Below are 21,565 nucleotides of genomic sequence, written 5' to 3'. Positions count from 1 at the left end.
CATTTAAGAACATAAGTATTTGCCACTGCTGGGTCAGACCAGTGGTCCATTGTACCCAGCAGTCCGCTCTCGTGGTAGCCCCCAGGCCCCCTGAGACCAGCCCTACCTGCATACACTCCGGTTCAACAGGAACTTGTCTAACTTTGTCTTAAATCCCTGGAGGGTGTTTTCCCCTATAACAGCCTATGGAAGAGCGTTCCAGTTTTGCACCACTCTCTGGGTGAAGAAGAACTTCCTTACGTTTGTACGTAATCTATCCCTTTTTATCTTTAGAGAGTGCCCTCTCGTTCTCTCTACATTGGAGAGGGTGAACAACCTGTCTTTATCTACTAAGCCTATTCCCTTCATTATCTTGAATGGTTCGATCATATCCCAAATCAGTCTCCTCTTTTCAAGGGAGAAGAAGCCCAGTTTCTCTAATCTCTCACTGTACAGCAACTCCTCCAACCTCTTAACCATTTTAGTCGCTCTTCTCTGGACCCTTTTGAGTAGTACTATGTCCTTCTTCATGTACGGCGACCAGTGCTGGATGCAATATTCCAGATGAGGGCGTACCATGGCCTGGTACAGCGGCATGATAACCTTTTCCTATCTGTTCGTGATCCCCTTCTTAATCATTCCTAGCATTCTGTTCGCCCTTTTCGCCGCTGCCACACATTTCGCAGATGTCTTCATCGACTTGTCGACCAGTACTCCCAATTCTCTTTCCTGGGGGGGTCTCTCTTTCCTGTGTATAAGATTTTTGTTACTGACATGCATCACCCTACACTTATCCACATTGAATAGCACATAGAACCAATTTCCATGGCAAACTTTGGGTGTGAAGATTTACACTAACTAAAACCTGGTATAAATCCTAGCATGTAAGTTAGGTATGGATCCCCAGTATTCAGTAATACTGCATGCATCTTTAATGAATGCCCTTGACCCACTTTATACCCTTCCCAAGGCCACACCCCCTTTTGAGTCACATGATAAAAGATTTGTGTGTGAATCTTTATAGAATAGCACATAGCAAGATGCATGCGCAAATCCAAATTGTTGCTAATTGATGCCAATAATTGATATTAGCACCCTATTGATTCTAATTGGCTCATTAGCTATTTTAGTTGTGTGCACATCTCTGGATCATGTGAAATTTTGTATGTCCATGTCCTATCCAAAACCTTGGGAGGGAGGAAAGCCGGGTGTTACATTTGACCTGAGCTAAGTACCATATAATAAACAGCATAAGCTAATGTGCAAACATTTGTGTAATTTAAAAGTTGCTCACAGAGAAAATAAGACGGTTATCAATGATAGCCCTGTTATAAGCCTAATAACTATGATATGCTTTGATTGCTGGCTTTGGGCACTTGAGATATAGAGTCTTCGTCTCTAGTTGTGAGCAAGCAGGGATCTCTTTGTTTTACCGTTGGCCTTTTTTAGGATTTTGAGTAGTGATACTATCCAAAACCTGCCATGCCCTTGTCCCATTCAAAACCTGTCCAGCCCATGCCCCCCTTGCCATGTGCACAAGGGGTTGGTATATGGGGACTTAGAAGTTTATGTAAGATAAATGTTTGAGTGCCAGTTTTTGAACATCTCAAATATGAATAGGGCTTGTAAAATGAGGGCCAAACCATTTTAGCGCATGCAAAACCTTTTTAACATGTGTTAGTCCATAGATTAAAATGCATCAAATCAGTTCGGCTCAAACAACATTTTATAAGGCATGTTCACGAACTGAATCACTAGCCCTCGGGTATATGTGTTTTCTTTCTGAAGGCAGGACCTATATGATCTTGAAAATTTATGCATAGCTGCTTCTTGACATGTGAACTCACTCAACCTTTACACAGCCTTCAAAAAATCCACTGGCAATAGAGGATGAGGTGGTGGTGGTGGTTGCGGCGGTGGTGGGGATACCATAATTGACCCTTGTGAGAATTCCTTGGTAGGAATTCTTCAAGCCCTTTTCTAATTTTGCATTGAGAGGTTACAAAGACAACTGAATTCACTTTTAAGGGGATGCCATGAAACGTCCAACTCATCAGCAACTGAAGCATGCATCAAAGATATTCCCTCCATGTAAAACTAGCAATATTTTGAATGTTGGGGAAGGGAAAGTGCACTAAGCTGAAATGTGCACATATTTGAAATGCACACAAGTGGAATCCATTATATTATATTCAATAAAAGCACTAATGCAGCCATTTAACAAAAGCAACAAGACAATAGAATATAGGTATTTAATGTCTTTTGCTTTTGTGTTTGTTTATATATAAACATTAATGTAATAATCACACACAAAAAAAGAAAAATATCTCCAGTTTGTTACTATATATATATATATTATAAATGTGTGTGTGTGTGTGTGTATATATATATATATATATATATATATATACATACACACACAATGTACTTTTTGGATATTAAATATATATAATTTTGCAAGTAATCTTTAAAAATGTATTGTTTCAAGCAGTCAAATGTTATATGAAGGTCATGCCAGAAAATTAAAATGTGACCAAATAAATGTTTCCATCTTTAAAGGGTCTTATAGATTATGCTTCACAAGGCCTACATGACTCATTCAGATCAAACTAGTGAATGGAATCTGTCCTACTAGAAAAAACGAACAAGCAAACAGTGGAGATGTCCAAGAAAACAAGGGTGCTCTTTATTTCAAAACTCTGTTTTATTAGTATAATGACTCGACAAGTGTTTCAGTCCAATTGGCCTACCTCAGGAGTCTTATTGTTTACAGAATGTATAATACACAGCAAAGTATATAAAAACCATATCAATAAATGCACTTATGCTATGGAATTCATCTTTTTGGGTAGACTGGATGGAATGTACAGGTCTTTATCTTATGTAAGGATGAGGGAGTTGCTACAGTCTATTGGCTGGTTGTGTCTGACTAATGGGCTGCAGGTGGAAGAAGAGTTGCTGTAGCATAATGATTCCTTTATATGGTCTTTTCTCAACCTGAATTGAGCCAAAACACGTGTCGAGTCATTATACTAATAAAGCAGAGTTTGAAATAAAGAGCACCCATGTTTGCTTGTTTGTTATCGACTTCTGGAGGTGACTCTCCTAGTCTTTCTTGCTATCTGTCCTACTAGAAAACAAAAAAAAGAAGGAACAAAGCCTCGAAATGCTGTAGGAAGGAGTAGCAAGAAGAGGTACTGGAGACGTCACAACCAGCGTGGGAAGTCAAATCTTTTATTAAAACAAAATGATTAAAAATCTATGAAATACCAATTAGGACCCAGTTTCTGCGATGGCGTTGCCTTCCTCAGGGGACAAAGTTTATCGTGTCGGCATCTCTATAACATGATGCCGTCGCCGAAACTGTGTCCTAGTTGGGATTTCGTTGATTTTTAATCATTTTGTTCTAATAAAAGATTTGACTTCCCATGCTGGTTGTGACATCTCCAGTGCCTCTTCTTCCTACTCCATCTGTCCTACTAGGTCATGACTAAGAGGTCCTTTTATTATTTGGTAAAAAGTGGCTTTAGTGCACCCTTATGAATGCTAAGGGCTTATGAAGCCCTTTCCTGTTCACTAAAGCTATTTTTACCGCAGCCAGAAAATGACTGATTTTCCATTTTTTCAATTAATGGTATCACCCACCAGGCATTAGCCAAGGCAATTACAGTGCCTCAGTGTGTGGCATTCACAATCCTGGTGTGCCTCTCTGGATGGAAAAAGCCCTATAGGGTGGTAAATTTCAAGCCTGTGCGCATGTGTGCCCTAGCGCTTTGCTTGCTATCAATGACTCTCAGAGTGGTTCTTTCAAAAAGAAACAAGTTTCACTTATGTTTTCAGAACATTCCAAACCCAAAAAGTCAGGCAACTGCCAAGTGTACTACAGTCCATAGTCCTGCTCTGTACGAGAGGAACCGCAGGTTCAGACATTTGGTGTATGCACTTGGCTGAGGAGCCAATGGGGCAAAGCTACCTTCTGTGGGATAATGACTGCACTCCTCTAAGTCAGAATCCCTCCCAAATGGAATGATACATCTCGATCCTTCTGACATTTTTGGTTTTAAGCAGGAGGTGTCAGAAAAGTTACCACTGGTAACAGTTACCACAAGTTACCAACTGGCTTGTGGCGGCTAAGCATTCATAGCAATGTCGCTTTTTGATCCTTCGATGTCGGTTCTTCCTATCATTGTGAAGCAGAATTCACCAAGCGTTCAATTGTTCACCCACTAATAAGGAACGTGAGATGGGTTTGGACCATCGTAAGACAGGTTAGTTTTACCCTACTGGTGATGCGTCATTGCCACAGTCCATAGAATCACTTTATGTTCTGTTTAGACAACAAAAATACATAAGCTTTTATCAGGATGCAAAAATAAAATTCAGCTAAGGCATTCCCATATAACACCCAAACTCTCCCCCTCTTTTACAAAGCCATGCTAGCATTTTTAGAGCCGGCTGTGGTGGGGGCTGCTAAGTCTTTCCTCCATTGGGCTGTTTGGATTTTCCCTTAACCCCTCATCAGGAACTTTATTTCCTCACAAAGGTCTATCCTCCCCTTGAGGCCTACCCTTTCCATTCTGGGATTTAGTTGCAGGGCCCATAGGGTCCCTGTATCTCTAATACCTACTGACAGGAAACTCATTTGAAGAGCCAAATCCCTTCTTTCCCCAGTCAGTACGTGGGAGCTGAACCCATTATTCTAGCTGGAGCTGCCTGATCCATTCACATACCATCTGAGCGATATGGTTCCCTTGACAGACTTTATAGTCTGTAGTACCATGGTTGACCAGTAACACCGTTAGATTTCCCCTACAATCTGGATCAATAACCCCAGTTGTCACATCAATAGAGTGCCATAGTGTTAATCCCTATCATGGGGCTACTCTTAGGTAGGATCCTAGAGGAGATGATACCTGTATATCATTGTATACGAGGGACCTTCCATGAGCAGGGATTACTTGCTCCTGGGCAGCATAAAGTCATTGGCTTCCAATGTCGCATACAATAATTTACAAATTATGTTTGTTATCGCTTAAGGCTCAGCTCAGATCTCCAAAAGGATCTAACGCAGCTGGAAAAGTGGGCCGAAAAATGGCAAATGAGTTTCAACGTAGGGAAATGCAAGGTCATGCACGTGGGGAAAAAGAACCCGATGTTCACTTACAAAATGGGGGGAACACCACTAGGGGTCAGTAACCTGGAAAGAGACCTGGGAGTGATGGTAGACACAACACTGAAAGCATTGGCGCAGTGCGCCACGGCCTCAAGGAAAGCAAACAGAATGTTGGGTATCATTAAGAAGGGTATAACGACCAGGACGAGGGAAGTCATCATGCCGCTGTATCGTGCAATGGTGCGGCCGTATCTGGAGTACTGTGTCCAGTACTGGTCGCCGTACCTCAAGAAAGACATGGCGGTACTTGAGGGAGTACAGGGAAGAGCGACTAAACTGATAAAGGGAATGGAAAATCTCCCATATACCGACAGATTAAAGCAGCTAGGACTTTTCTCCCTGGAAAAGCGGAGACTTAGAGGAGACATGATAGAAACCTTCAAGATCCTGAAGGGCATAGAAAAAGTAGACAGGGACAGATTTTTCAAATTATAGGGCAACACAAGTACAAGGGGGCACTCGGAGAAATTGAAAGGGGACAGGTTTAGAACAAACGCTAGGAAGTTCTTCACTCAGAGGGTGGTGGATACATGGAACGCGCTTCCAGAGGCTGTGGTAGACAGGAACACATTAAATGGTTTCAAAGAAGGTTTGGATAGATTCCTAGAAGAAAAAGGGATTGAGGGGTATAGATAGATATAGTCCACTGCTCAGGCAATGGGCTTGATGGGCCGCCGCGGGAGCGGACCGCTGGGCAGGATGGACCTATGGTCTGACTCAGCGGAGGCAACTTCTTATGTTCTTATGTTCTATAAGTTCCCAGCTTTCATCGATAGGATTCTAATTCCCTACGCTTCCACTAGAATACTTCGGTCTAGTGATCACATCTGCTAACTGTTCCTTCACTTAAAACCATTAATATGCGGAGACAATATATTTTTTCGGTTGTGGCTCCCCAGCTGTGGAATTCCTTACCAATTTATTTGAGGGAAGAACGAAATATTGATAGATTTAAGAGCCAGTTGAAATGCTTTCTTTTTAAAGATGCTTTTGACTTCTAGACATCGTAAAACCCTATTGAAGATTCAACTCTGTAAAAAAAAAAACCCCACCCAAAAAACCCTCATTTTGTAGTTTTCCTTGATTGTCTCATTTACCTTCAATTATTGTATTTCCATCCCTACATTCCGTATTGGTTCTGTTTGTCCTGTAAGTCATGTATTTGGTATATTAATTTTTTGTTTCCCTGTACATTGTCATAAACTGTTTTTAGAATTGTGCATTGCCTTGAATATACGATTAGGTGATCAATCAATTTTCAAATAAACTTGAAACTTGATATCCTGCTGCTTTATCATAAGCTCATGTTGGGGCTTGGGCTTGATCAGATAGGGGGACCCAGATAATTATGGGGTACCACTTTCTCCCCTTCTCCCTTTGTTTGCCAATATGCCTTTTGCCTGAAGGCATATGCAAGCCTCCTATCTCTTTTGATCTGGGTGCTTAGCACCCACCTATTCAAAACCCTGGAGCTGGGTTGAATATCACCAGTGTGCATCACAGCAGTACCCAAGCCTGTCCAGTCCCTTCCTAATACCAATGGATACAGTAGAGAATCTACTACTGCCACATTGATCTTTCCCTCCTTTCCTCTAAATTCAAATGGAACTTAGAAAAGAGGATACTCCCTTGAGTCCACAACCCTTCTGGGACTGGCCTTACTGGGGATAGTCCCCTAAATCTGCCACCATAATTGCTGTGATGTAACTGACTGCTTTGCCCCAGTGTCTATCAAGTCCCACGTTCTTTGTCCCCCTGTTGAGACCAGGGCCGTGTATGCTGCCTTAGTGTCCCTTTGCTGTCTCTGCTTAATAGTACTATCAGATTTACCTTCTCCTTCAAACTCGCATGCATCCAGGTAGGCTTCCGTCACCTCTAAGACCTGGGCTAGGGTTCAATAGTCTTGCCACCTGATCCAGTCTCTTAGGTTATTGGGAAAGGCCTCAAGCAGCTGCTCCTTTAAAATCTCTGTAAAGACCACTCTTGGATCAGAGAGATGAGGTTCTAACCACCTTTCAGCTAACTTGGTAAGCCTCTGTAACAGAACTTTGGGCCTTTCATTTTCCAGCATTTGTGTGGCCCTAAATTTCTGTCTATAGTGCTCACGAGTATAACCCAGATAATCCAAAATCTATACCTTTACTAGAGTGTAGTTTCCGGCCTGCTTTGAACTAAGGGTCTGAAATGCTGCTAAGATTTCTCCATCCAAACAGGGTAGTAAACATATGGCCCATTGTTCGAGTGGCCAGCCTGCTGCCATAGCTACTCTCTCAAAAGAGTTAAGGAAATCATCATGGGCATCTCCTGGTGCAATTTTATGCAAGTTCAACATAACCAGAGTATTGTGATCTACCGGCTGCTGTGGAGATGGATTAGGTTCTGCTTGAACAACTGGACTCACAACTGGTTGTAGTAGCTGCACCAAAACTGTCTTTGCATGGTCTCTTGGCTGCCATACCACAGGTCTTGGTTGGCCTTGATAACCTCATGTAAGTTCTCACTTTGCCACTTATGCTCCCTGGCCAACATCGCCAACAAATTTTGCAGGTCCATCTTGGCTACCTGGGAAAAGAAAAACAGAGAAACAACACTCAAGTGCGGACTCACAGGTAAGATGGTTGCTACACCCCTTTCCTATGCTACTGCCACTAACCCTCTAAAGGGTACCACTCTTGTCCTCAGCCCCCTCCCTAGATACTCTTTACTTTGGGAACTGACATGTCTGAGCCTTGAGTTTTTATGGACCTTCAGGAACCGGCTCCTCCTGGTCCTGATTTCCTCCAAACTGGAAAAGGCAGAGATCCCTCTAGCTGTCTCCATCCATCCATAGACTCCATCTGGTCTGGTCTTCCAGTTGCAATGCTTCGTCTGGTTGAATCTCAACAATCAACGTCAAAGAGGTCAAGCAAACAAAAAAAGTCCAATCGCATAGGTTATTAAAAAAATTAAAAACAAAAACCCACACTTTCTCTTGTGATATCTACCACTGACTGAAGGGGGCACCGGATCCCACTCCTGATACAATGTGTCATCTGCCAGGCCTTAGTCACAGCAATTACAGTGCCTCAATGGGTGGCACTCATGATCCTGGCATGCCTCTCTGGATGGAGAAAGCCCTACAGGGTGGTAAACTGCAAGCCTGTGTGCATGCGTGCCGTATCGCTTTTCTTGCTATCAATGATTTTCAGAGTGGTTCTTTCAAAAAGAAATGTTTCACTTTTGTTTTCAGAAGCAATCAAAAACCAAACTAGTCAGGCAACTGCCAAATGTACCACAGTCCATCGAACCACTTTATGTTCTGTTTAGGCAACAAAAATACATAAGCTTTTATCAGGATGCAAAAATCAATTTCAGCCAAGTCATTCCCGTATAACACCCAAACTCTGTCTCTTAAGATTTGTACAGTTCCATAGTAGGGTTGGCCAATTGCCACACCACATAAGGTGCCCAAGCTTTACCAGGCACAATTATGTCCTCTTCACCGGGCCCCTTCTTTGGTCCAAACAGTTAGAATCATCAAAGAACCAACAACAGAAAAAAAAGGATCACAGTTCAAAAGTCCAGTGCTTTAGTGCATAAGCCCTGCTTTCAGTGTTACTAGCAGGTTGCAGCTCCAGGGAGCTCACTGCGGTAGAATTGCTAAATTTGCTTTATATCATTATGCTTTTCAAAAGCATCCCTCAAAAATTCCCAACCCAGATTTCTCCAGCAAATACCCCATTCAATTCTAACCACAGAAGATCTGTAACTTGTGCTGGCAGTTTTAAAAATCCAAAAGAAAAACACCTGGCACAAACTTTCCCCAAAAAGATTTTCAGTGCAGTCAGGGCCTCTTGTTACCTCTTCACTGTGGCTGTTCACAAACGCATCAGGTTTAAGCCTTTCTTGTAATTCTCACAATAGAAAACATTCTTTAGGCAGTACTTTCCTTCATAGTAAAGAGAAGCATAAACTAGCCAAACTCAGTCAGGGGCATGCCATAGTGAGGACAATTCTGTTTCTGGTGTGAGGACTTCCTTAGCCTCCTCTTTCTCATCTGTCAGGGTTGGATTTTCAGTCTCCTGCTTCTCCATAGGCTCTTCCCCATGCCTCTGCTTATGCTCGAGAGACTTGCATAGAAGCTCCTCTTGGACTGCCTCTTTAAATCACAGTTTGCCACACACAAACCTGCTTGAGAAAGTAGCAGACTTTTGGGCTTTCTCGCTCCCTCTCTGGTGGTTCATGGCACTCTCCTTTCCTTCCACTACTTGTCTGCTGCTTGAGCTGGTCAGCTTTGGGAAGTGTGTTTTCTATATTTTTAGGTCTGTGTGCCTTTCTGCCTTTAGATGTTATTGCTGCTTCAGGTTTGCAGGTGACAGATTGAGCTCTAGGGACGGGCTTGTCACAATGGTCATGTGCTAATTTTGTCATTAGCACTTGGCCATTAACAAAAATTAAGAGGTGGGCACTTACCAAACAGCTTTATGTTGTCTTGTGCTTTTGGGTACACACAACCAGTGATCTGCATTTTGTAGGCCGTAAGGCCTTGATTCTGTCTTCTAGGCGCTGAAGAGCACAATTGCCAATTAGTCTCTGTTTATAGAATCATACCTTAGTGGTGCCTAAGCAGTCTTAGATATCAGTAGACATTGAAACCTTAGGTGCACTCTCATACATGCCAGTTTTGGGGGTTTTTTTTGGCCTAAATGAATGTGCCTAAGTTAGGCGTCTACCAATGCCTAAGTCAAACTAGGCCCAGAATCTACCACTAACCATTCCTACTTTCTGGTAGGCACATCAGAATAGGCACCTACCTAAAAGTGGTAGGTGCCTATCGGCTAATTAATTGGGTTTTTTTTCTTTTTTTAATGGGGCTTTAGCTTAGTAACAAGAACCCTAAGGATTCCAACAAGGTCGATGTCATCAAGGGTAGGATGAGCTAGCCCTTGTTTTAATTTAATTGTTTTTAGATAAAATGTTCATAGAGGCAATGAAGTAAAACTAAGACTAGCCCAGCCTACAACAGCAATTCTCTAAACTGGTGCCTCCTTTTTTGGTACCTCGATGAAACTAAACTAAAATTTAGGGCTCCTTGTATTAAGCTGCGCTAGCGGTTTTAGCACGCGCTGCATTGCCACGCACGCTAGATGCTAACGCCAGCATTGAGCTGGCATTAGTTCTTGGCGTGTAGCATGGGGTTAGCACGCGCGGCAATGCAGCGTGCATTAAAAATGCTAGCGCACCTTAGTAAAAGGAGCCCTTAGTTTTATAGACCGAGTCATCAACCAAGAGGAGCTCAACTCGGTGTACAATAATGTAAAGCATAATACATAAATTTGACAAGGAAGAGTAGACTGAAATAGTTAATTTCCAAAATGTTTAGCAAACAAAAAAGTTTTCAGAACTTTCCGAAATAAAGCAAAAGAACCTAAACTTATTAATGTAAACGGTAAAGCATTCCAGCATCAAGGCACCTTGATGCCAATACAAAATATTAGGTCAAACCCACATTGGTATGTCAAAAAGAAGGTGTGGCCACTTATGTCAAGTCAACGGCAGGCATAGGAGGTGCAAGACTAGATCCATCAATCAACTCAAGCATCTAATAATAGGTTCAGGTTTATGAACTTGATTACCCACCAAAGAATATTGGATCCATCTTGGCGGAGTCCAGTAAACAAATTAGAAAGATAGAAAAGAATTCCATGCCATAATGGAATAGAAAAGGGGAAGTTAATGCTTGCTACCTGCGCTCCCCCAGCCCTGACTCATGGGTCACCAACTGCTAAAGTCAGCTCCTTGTTTACAAATGGACAGGGTCAGTCAAAAATGCTTCCCCAAATAGTGCACCTTCAACATTTTCTTCAAAAATAGATGCTTGCAGTTAAGAGTAAAACTGGAAGGTAGATGTAAATGACAATTCTTCAGTGAATCAAATGAAACTGCAAAATTGGGAATAGGATTTTGCTATTGCAAAAAAATGTCAAGCAAACAGTGGAACATCTCATCTTAAATTTTGCTGGTCAGTGAATATAAGACAGTGGAGTTACCTGCGTTTGGTGTCCAGCCAAACAGAACAGTAATGAGTTGGGTCAATTTAAAGAGGAGATGAAGCTGGGGCTTGGTGAACAGCCATTGTAATTTCGGTACATTTTATTTTAACTCAAAAAGTATTGTATTAGGCATGAAGTTTTTTTTGTACTTTCACTTAAGTATGTTTTTTAAAAATGTGTTCTTCACTTTATTTTTACTTTTACTGAAGTATTAAACTATACATTTTATTTATTTAAAACATTTTTATACCGCCAAAAAATCTTAGCGGTTTCCAAAATAACATACATAAAAGCATAAAAATACACATACACTAAAACATAACAATCCAAAATCATCATACATATAGCTAATGACATAAGAAAATGCCCTTAACAATACTTTCAGCAATTACTCATCACCTGTAGTTAGGGAAAGCAAGACAGTTTCAGAGGAATAATTATCATACTGTGTCATAAGTAAGCATCAACGAACTTTTACTTAAGTACTTTGACCTAGTACTTTTGAACAACATGGATACAAGGGTTCCTACTGCTTTACACCCCCTCCTTCTTTTAATACCTTCTCTTTATCTAACTATACTTCCATTCTGTTCTGTTTCTTTTTTATTTTTTAATATATATATCTGTTTATTAATGGTGGTAATGAGAGTACATACAGGAATCCAATATAATAAAATGAAATCACACAGCAGTCACACTGACAGCTCAAGAATGTTCTGTTTCTAGCTACAGTATTCTTATCTGATATTTTAAGGCTCCTTTTACAAAGGTGCATTAGAGCCTTAACGCACGGAATAGCGCACGCTAAATTGCCACGCACGCTAGCCGCTACCGCCTCCTTTTAAGCAGGCAGTAATTTTTCAGCTAGCGCACCTTTGTAAAAGGAGCCCTTAGTCTTTGATGGCATAGTATACCTTCCTTTTAAGCTTGCATTCCCCAAATAGCCCAACTATGAGAAGGTCTGGGCTATAACCAGCCTAATATCATCTATCTTAAGGACTTGAACCCCCAAGTGACCGCCACCAGGAATTCTCCCTACTAAAAGAAGAATACAAATATATATGAGACACATTTGCATACATTAAAATAACCAGTACAGTAAATGCATATATGCAGAGCCGGATTTTCCTATAGGCTAACTAGGCTTCAGCCTAGGGCCTCAAGATCAAGAGGGGCCTACATTCAAATTGTTAGCAAAATTAAAATTACACTATTCTAAAAACAGTGAACACTAAAACACTGAACCGAAAATAAATGAGAAATTCTACGCATATGACTAATAAACAAACATAAAAATGTATTGGTTAAGATCAACACGTTCGTCTCATTGGGTCTGTTCGTTTGTATATACTAGATTGCACCAAAGTATAGTTCATACGTTCACTGATTGCTATGGCAAATATTGACGTGCCTTATGCTAATAAGCTCTGGTTTGTTCTTGCATAAATAAAGTGCAGATTGGTGTAGATTGGAACAAACAAACGAACAGACCTATTGATATCCCGACGTTCGGTTATATTCGTGTTACTTCGATAATATGAAACACGTGTTAATGTTATTAGAAAAGATTCTTATTTTAGGATTCTCGCCTTTTGAGTTCAGTAGGTTCAATACTTTAGTGAAGTGTTTATAGACTATTGAAAAAAATTTTTGTGACAATATCATCATAAATAATAAAATCCTAGAGCGCGCATGTATACTTGGATTGAATCAGTTCTTAAATAAAATAACTATTAACATAAAATTTAATATGATATACAATTTGATATTTTCTTTTTTGTGATCTGGATTTTGTTTGAATAAAGTTCCATTTTTGGTTTAGTTTAAGACTTAAAATTCATAATAATTGATACTTAAACTTTAAATGTGAATTATTATGAAATAAATTTATCTGAATTGAATTTGGTTTGAATATATTTAATTTAATTTGAAAGAAAATATGATAATTTTTATTGCGGATTTTATTTTCGTAATCAAAGATTTTCATTATTTGAATTTTGTTTCTTTGTAAATGTTGTGTGTTATATTTAATAGTTATTGTTACAAGTACTATATATGGTGCCGAGAATAAATGTCCAAATAAGTGTTCTAGACTTTTTTTATTTATTATCCGTGTCACATTTTTTTATAAAGGTTAGTACCAATAATAACATGTTTCATTTAACATATTGATATATATCACAGTAATGTTTGTAAAAAATGGGCCAAAATTATACCACTTCAGGACACGGAAAAGGAAAGGCCACTCCACTCGGTCAAAGGCTTTTTCAGCATCAATAGCTAGGCCTATTACAGGGTCTGACATTGTTTTAGCATGAGCGTTAATATAGTGAAATAGGCGCAGGTTGTCTCCTATATATCTTTGTTTAATGAACCCTGTTTGATCTTTATGTATAAGCAGTGGGATTATTTTGGTAAGTCTTAATGCAAGTAATTTTGCCATTATCTTGTAGTCTAAATTGAGGAGAGAGATGGGGCGAAAGTTTTTAACTAAAGTGTCATCTCTGTCAGGTTTAGGGATTACTACAATGGTGGCCTCAGTGAAATTGAATTGCTTGTCCGGAGTGGAGTGGAGGAAGTCATAATATTTAAGGAGATGAGGAGCTAGTAGGGTGCGAAATTGCTTAAAGAATTCGTTCGTGAAGCCGTCTGGGCCAGGGGCTTTCCCAGCAGGTAAGGAAGATATGGCAGTTTCAATTTCTAATATAGTTATTGGAGAATCAAGTTCCAATTTAACAGATTCTGGAATGGTCGGATGAGTTAAGGAGGTAAGATATGAGTCTATATCTGCTTCAGGAGTGGTAGATTCAGATTGGTATAAAGAAGTATAGAATTTTTCAAATTGAGAGGAAATTAGAGATCTGGTTTTGACTAATTGACCTGATGGATTCTGAATAGCCGTTATATGTAGTCTTTTAGATTTATTTTTAAGGTATCTGGCCAAAGGACGACCCATTATATTATCTCCCATGTAATGACCAGAGTTAGAGATAAAAATATCACGCCTAGCTATATGTGAAACTAAAGTATTATATTCATATTTAAGATTTTGAATACGTTGGAAAGTATTTGGGTCATGTATGTGGTTAGACATATGTTGTAATTCTAAGGTTTTGATGGAGTTTTCTAAATCTTTTTCCTTTCTCATGGACTGTTTCTTTTTCCAAGAGGCAATTTTAATCAATTCGCCTCTAAGGGTTACTTTGTATGCTTCCCAGACAATGGAAGGGCAAATTTCAGGATCTTTAGAATTATTTTCAAAAAACTCCGCAGTGAAAGAATTGATTTTTTCAATAATTTCCTCGTCTAGCAGTAAGGCGTTGTTTAGCCGCCATGAGGGGGATTCCTTATGTGGGGCTGAGATGGAAATATATAAAGAGATGGCAGCATGATCCGTGAGAGAGATTGGATGTATAATGGTATTGGTGAGATCTTGAATAAGAGAAGGGGATAAGAGAAAATAATCAATTCTCGAGTATGTATTATGTGGAGGTGAAAAATGTGTGTATTCTCTACCTTTCGGGTAAAGCAAGCGCCAAGGATCCACAAGAGAATAGGCGTCCTTTAAAGCATGAAGAGCTGTGAAAGACTTGGATTTGGAGGGTTTACAAGAAGAAGATCTGTCAATATATAAATCTTGAATTTGATTAAAGTCCCCTCCCAATATCAGAGAACAAGTATCAAATTCAACTATCGCCAGCTGAAGCTCTTTGAAAAAGTCTGGGTGGTCTTTGACCGGGCCGTATATATTAAGAAAAATAAAATTAGTTGAGTGTATCGCAGCATGTACTAGACACCATCTTCCTTCAGTGTCTATTTTAAAATTGTGAATAACGGGAAATAGTTTATCATTGAGAAATATTGACACACCATTTTTCTTTTGATGAGTTGCAGGGGAATATAAGTGAGTTGAAAATCCCTTTAGTTGAAATTTCGAGGCAGCAGCGGGTAGGAGGTGGGTTTCCTGCAAATAAATTATATCAGGATGTTTATTGGATACATAATTGGCTATCTTTTTCCTTTTAATGGGATGGTTAAGACCATTCACATTAAAGGAAAAAACATGTAAATCAGCCATAATATATGATATATATTGTTGAATCATAGATTATATCTCCTCTGTCCAGAAAAATATCTGATATAATTGTAAGCTCGGGCAGACACTCCTGTCTAAGAAGAAAAGAGATAAAGAAAAGTGTGAAAGTAAAAGAGAAGAAATCAATAATATCAGCATAGTATATGGTCAGAAAAAGAGTGGACCACACTATTCTACATAACGCTATATCATCAACCCACAGCTCGTATTAGGATTAACAACTCTTTATCCAATAAATTTCCCCTCCATAGAGGTACTCGACAAGGCTGTCCTCTCTCACCATTGCTATTTAATTTAGTGTTAGAGCCACTCCTTTCAGCTATACGACAAAGTCCCTCAATTAAAGGTATTCCCTCCTCTGATCGAGATTTCAAATTAGCAGCTTATGCTGATGATGTTTTACTTTTTCTGAGAGACCCTTTACTCTCCCTTCCCAATCTTATTCATATTATCACTCAATACTCCCTCCTTTCCGGATACTCTGTTAATTGGGAGAAATCAGAGATCTTCCCTCTAAATGATAATATACTTCCATCAGATTTGGCTCATTTTCCTTTCTCATGGTCACATGAAGCTGTGAAATACTTGGGGATTTTAATACATAAAGATTCGGTTCATGCTCAAGATCTTAATATATCTAAAGTCAAAAATCTAGTTCTAAACACTACATCTAGATGGAACCCACTCTTTCTATCCTGGTGGGGTAGAATTGCATCTATCAAAATGACTCTGGCCCCTCAAATTAATTATATTCTTTCTATGCTCCCTCTGTTATGCCGGAAATCATTATTTCATTGGTTAAATATGAAAATATCTGAATTCATTTGGAACAAGAAAAAACCTCGAATCGCTCTCGCCAAACTGAAAGCCTCTAAGATCAACGGTGGTCTCAACTTTCCTGATTTCTATCACTATTATATTGCTTCATTAGCCAAATATGGAGCTTACTGGCTCACTAATTCCTCCACTCAAAATCTTCCCACTCAAGATCTTCCTGCCTGGTTTGAATTGGAATGTTTTTTATGTACGCCTTTACACATCTCATGCTTACTAACGGTGTCAATACCAAGGCACTTAAAGAGATACTCTTTATTGGGTGCAACGCAGCATGCTCTTTATCTTATAGATACATTGACTGAAATCTCAGTTAAGGTTAGTCCACTCATGTCCCTTTGGAACAATCCCAAAATTCAAAATCACGACAAATCTCTATCATGGAAAAGGTGGCAGCGGGCAGGTATATGGTTTGTCCATCAATTGTCTACCCTCAACTCGTTAATTCCATTCGATATACTGTGCTCTACATACTCGCTACCTCCCTCTACTTATTCACAATGGCGTTCTCTCACTGGAGTGTTGCCGTCTTTACATATACGATTTGACTATATGACTTCCAAAAATACTATTTACAACTGGTCTTCTCTGTCTCTACTAAAAGGTAAGGCGATATCATCCTTCTACAGTATTTTAAGAGATCACTCCTTCACTTTTTCACCTCAATCTATGAAGCACTGGGACGCTATACTTACCACTCCGCTTTCTGACATTGATTGGGAGCTTTTCTGGTCATCAACAAATCGCCCGCTTTTATCTTCTAGAGTATCACAATCAATGTACTTCCTTATGTGGCAGGCAATATGGACCCCACTTCGCATGTGGAAAGCTAACTTAAAACAAGACTCTGTTTGTTGGAACTGTTTGAAAGAGGAAGGAACTCTTGATCATATGTTATTTCATTGTACTCTAGTCCGCTCTTTTTGGACCTACGTCTGGAACACCATACAATCTATTACTAACTGCCCAGAAGAAATCTCTATAGACATTATAATCCTTCGCTCTCAACACCCATGTTTCACACAATCAAATTGTCCACCTAAACTCATTGATACCATGTTGGTGACTGCCCTCATGCACATTCTAAAAAATTGGAAATCACCCTCGCTATTAGATTATACCTTTTGGTGGAACTCTCTGAGTATGTATCATAGATTTGAATCCTACGCATATGAGAAGAGAGTTACATTCCGAACCTGCATGAACTTGAAATACAACAAATCTCCATGGTCATTCTTAGATTCCTATGTACGCTCATCTTCTTAGACACTCCTGTTATCCTTTTCTTCTCCTCTCTTCTCTCTTTCATTTTTCTTTCCTTTTTTCTTTACTGCTCTCTCTTATCTTTATTTTATATATCCCTTACATACATTTTTAATAATTGGAGCCTTTGCTCCTATACAGTTAAACATAAATTTATATATTTTATATACAGAAAGCTTTATTTTGTTTCTATGTACTTTAAATGATTCTTGTATCCTTTAAAATACTTAATAAAAACTATTGAACTTGGCACAGTAATGATGTATTTTATTATCTCTCATGTAATTTACAAACTTAAAAATGGGAGGTGAAAGGGCCTCATAAGTGGAATAGCCTAGGGCCTCTTTTCATCTAAATCCGGCCCTGCATATATGCTTTGGATATCTGAAGTTCAAATACAGATGGCAGTGACATTGTAAGGATAGGTTTGGGAACTTCAGCCAGGAAGAATCTGCATTTCATCTCATTGACTGTTACTTTTTATGATATGAAGGGGTAACCTAGTAGTTACAGCAGCAGGCTGGAAGCCAGAGTTCAAGCTGTGCTGATAAACTTGGTGACCTAGAGTATGTCAATTCACTCTCTACTGTCTCACGTACAAACTCAGGAACATGCTTGCTAATGGAGAGCAATTCTATAATAGGGTGCCTATAAATATGTACCTATATAGGAAGATTAATGCCTACTTTTATTTATAAAACTTTAAGTGTAACCAGGTAGATATGAGCCTATTTAGTTAGACACAAATGGTTACACAAAACATAGATCTGGTGTAAATGCTCATGCCTAATTGTCCAAGCCATGTGCATAACCAACAGCAGTGATTCTCAAACCTATCCTGAGAAACCCTAGCCAGTCAGATTTTTCAGGATGTGTATCTGTGTATCTAATGGCCAGAGCAGCTCACTGATATAACCAGAGCAGAAAATCAGATGCTTTAAGTTCAGAACTCACTATAGATGCTTGTTGCAGGTTTCCGGGTCTCGCTGTGTCTTGTCAGGTAGAAACCGACATTTCAGCCATCATGCTGTGGCTTTATTCAGGGTATGCTCTGAGGTCTGTAATTTGCCTTTGTAAATAGTGGATCCACTGACTTGATTGGAAACAGGGTAGTCCATTGGGCACCAGTTTGAATTTTGCTGGGAAAATCAGTTGGTCTCTTTTTTTTTTTTTAACATAGAATGGAAAAATCTCTGGTGAGTTTAAAGATATTCTCCCTGTGAAGCTGGGTTATATGTTCTCTCAGGGTTTCCGCTGCTGGCATCGTGCTTGATGCAGGTTTACTGGTCTCTCTGCGTCTTGTCAGATAGAAACCGATGTTTCAGTCATCATGTTGTGGCTTTCTTCAGGGTATGGTGTTTTTTGTAAATAATAGGTCCACTGACAGAGCAGTCCGTTGGTCATCAATTTTTATTTTGGTGGAAAAATCAGTTGATCACAAATTTGAATTTTGCTGGGAAATTCTGTTGGTCTTTTTTTTTCCGTCTCTGATGTTCTCCCCATGAAGCTGGGTTCTCTCAGGGTTTCCGCAGGCTTACTGCCTATAAATTTATGGATGATTGACAACCTTGAAGTTGACTAATTCAGCAACCATGCAACTGTGCCAAATGAACTAAATAAAAGTGATATGGAGAACTTATCAATACACTTCTCTGGAATAAGAAAAAAAAAATCCAGCAGCATGGAGAAACATATAACAATCATAAAAATAAACAAGGAAAAATTCACAGGCTGCAAAATATTAGCACTTTGGATATTTTCTGTCACTTTATAGATCTGGAGCTTGAAGAAATATTTCATGCATGCTGGCTGTGATCTTATTTATAGAATAACTATGACAGATTTCAAGAGGGAATACAAATCCTTCAGAAAAGAAATAAAAACCCTGCTATTCAAGAAATCCTTAAAGACAAACTAACACAGCAAGAATCATCTCGATCCTCAATAGCAATCCGCTCCACTCCATAACTCTTTATGTATTCCTAAATGTCCAAATAACTCCTTATGTAATCCACCTTGAACCGCAAGGTAATGGCGGAATAGAAATCACTAATGTAATGTAATGTAATATTCCCCAAAAGAGACAATGTGAAAATTAGAAAGGTCCAACAGACAGCTGCATTAGTAGTCATAGTTAACCCTGTTTCTGTCCCAGTTTTACTAAAATCCCCAATCAGAGCGTGCTCTGACAGCTAGATAGGTCTGTTGTTTACTTAGGTTTTTAAAAATTCTTTCTAAAATGATGGGCACAGCCACAAGTCTAGTGTTACTTTGCTATCCCTAATGTATTCTCAGTGCACAGACCATGTCAGTTCTGCTATAATAGTGAGAGACTGCTTGCACTGAAAGCCCTAGGCACCATCTGCTGGAAAATTCTGGGCATGTCATGTTCTTCTGGCTAGTAGTGATTTAAAAACAGTACAACAGCACCTCTGTGTGGTGGTCTGAAAATCTTTTCATATTCACTGCACAATCCTTCCTTATAAAGATGTGGAGTGCTTCAGCCCTCTTCCCTGAGGAAGTTAGTATAAATCTGGTGGAAAGCTTTCATAGTTGAACCTTTTTCATAATAATTGCATAAGAATAAGCCACTGGGATATCTGGGAGCTCTTACTAGACTGGCCACACAGATATCCCTGCAGAGTAATGGGGCAGCCTAGGGAGCATTGCAGTAAACTTCACATAAAAGGTCCCAGGTACACATCACATCATAACCCCCCCCCCCCACACACACACACACACACCCTTATATTGTATGGTGAGCCCTCCAGGAATAGCAAAGCAAAATGTTGTACCCAACTGTACTGTACACCACTACAATAGCCTTTATGCCTGCAGGTGTTACCTATATGTGATAGAGACATTTAAATACCTACGTAATGTAAATGCGCATGAATCGAATCTATTTCATTTGAAAGGAAACTCTGCAATGAGAGGGCAAAGGTTGAACTTAAGAGGAAATAGGCTCCGGAGTAATCTAAGGAAATACTTTTTTACGGAAATGCAAGGTCATGCATGTAGGGAAAAAGAACCCGATGTTCAGCTACAAAATGGGAGGATCACTGCTAGGGGTAAGTAACCTTGAAAGAGACCTGGGAGTGATGGTGGACTAGTCTTTGAAGGCGTCGGCACAGTGCGCCACAGCCTCAAAAAAAGCAAACAAAATGTTGGGTATCATTAAGAAGGGTATCACGACCAGGACAAAGGAGGTCATCCTGCCACTGTATCGTGCAATGGTGCGACCGCATCTGGAGTACTGTGTCCAGTATTGGTCGCCGTACCTCAAAAAGGACATGGCGGTACTTGAGGGAGTCCAGAGAAGAGCAACTAAACTGATAAGAGGTATGGAAAACCTCTCATATACTGACAGACTGAAAAAGCTGGGGCTGTTCTCCCTGGAAAAGCGGAGACTTAGAAACCTTGATAGAAACCTTCAAGATCCTGAAGGGTATAGAAAAAGTAGACAGGGACAGATTTTTCAGATTACGGGGAACCACAAGTACAAGGGGGCACTCGGAAAAATTAAAAGGAGACAGGTTTAAAACAAATGCCAGAAAGTTCTTTTTCACCCAGAGGGTGGTGGACACATGGAACGCGCTTCCGGAGGCTGTGATAGGCCGGAGCACGTTACAAGGCTTCAAAGAAGGTTTGGATAGGTTCCTAGAGGATAAAGGAATTGAGGGGTACAGATAAGAGTAGCGGTAGGTTATAGGGATAGTCTGGGACCATTGCTCAGGCAATGGGCCTGATGGGCCGCTGCGGGAGCGGACCGCTGGGCGAGATGGACCTCTGGTCTGCCTCAGCGGAGGCAACTTCTTATGTTCTTATGTTCTTATGCATGGAACAGTCTCCCGGAAGAGGTGGTGGAGACAGACACTGTGTCTGAATTCAAAAGGGCCTGGGATAGGCACGTGGGATCTCTCGGAGAAAGAAAGAGATAATGGTTACTGCGGATGGGCAGACTAGATGGGTCATTTGGCCTTTATCTGCCATCATGTTTCTATGATTCAGTAGGAATTTTATGTTTTTTGGGTGCTCACACTTTCTACCACAAGTGTGCTAGTTAGAGTGAGATATGGTTCTGGATCTCCTTCTCTACAGTCTACTGCACTGACCATTAGGCTACTCCAAGGATCTGCTTGCTGCTCTAAAAGGAATAGCCATTATATCTGCTGTTGTCATATAGCC

Source organism: Geotrypetes seraphini, chromosome 13 (assembly GCF_902459505.1).
Source record: "Geotrypetes seraphini chromosome 13, aGeoSer1.1, whole genome shotgun sequence".
NCBI classification, from domain to species: domain Eukaryota; kingdom Metazoa; phylum Chordata; class Amphibia; order Gymnophiona; family Dermophiidae; genus Geotrypetes; species Geotrypetes seraphini.
The sequence above is the reverse complement of the archived record's forward strand: the minus strand, read 5'-3'. Positions refer to the sequence as shown.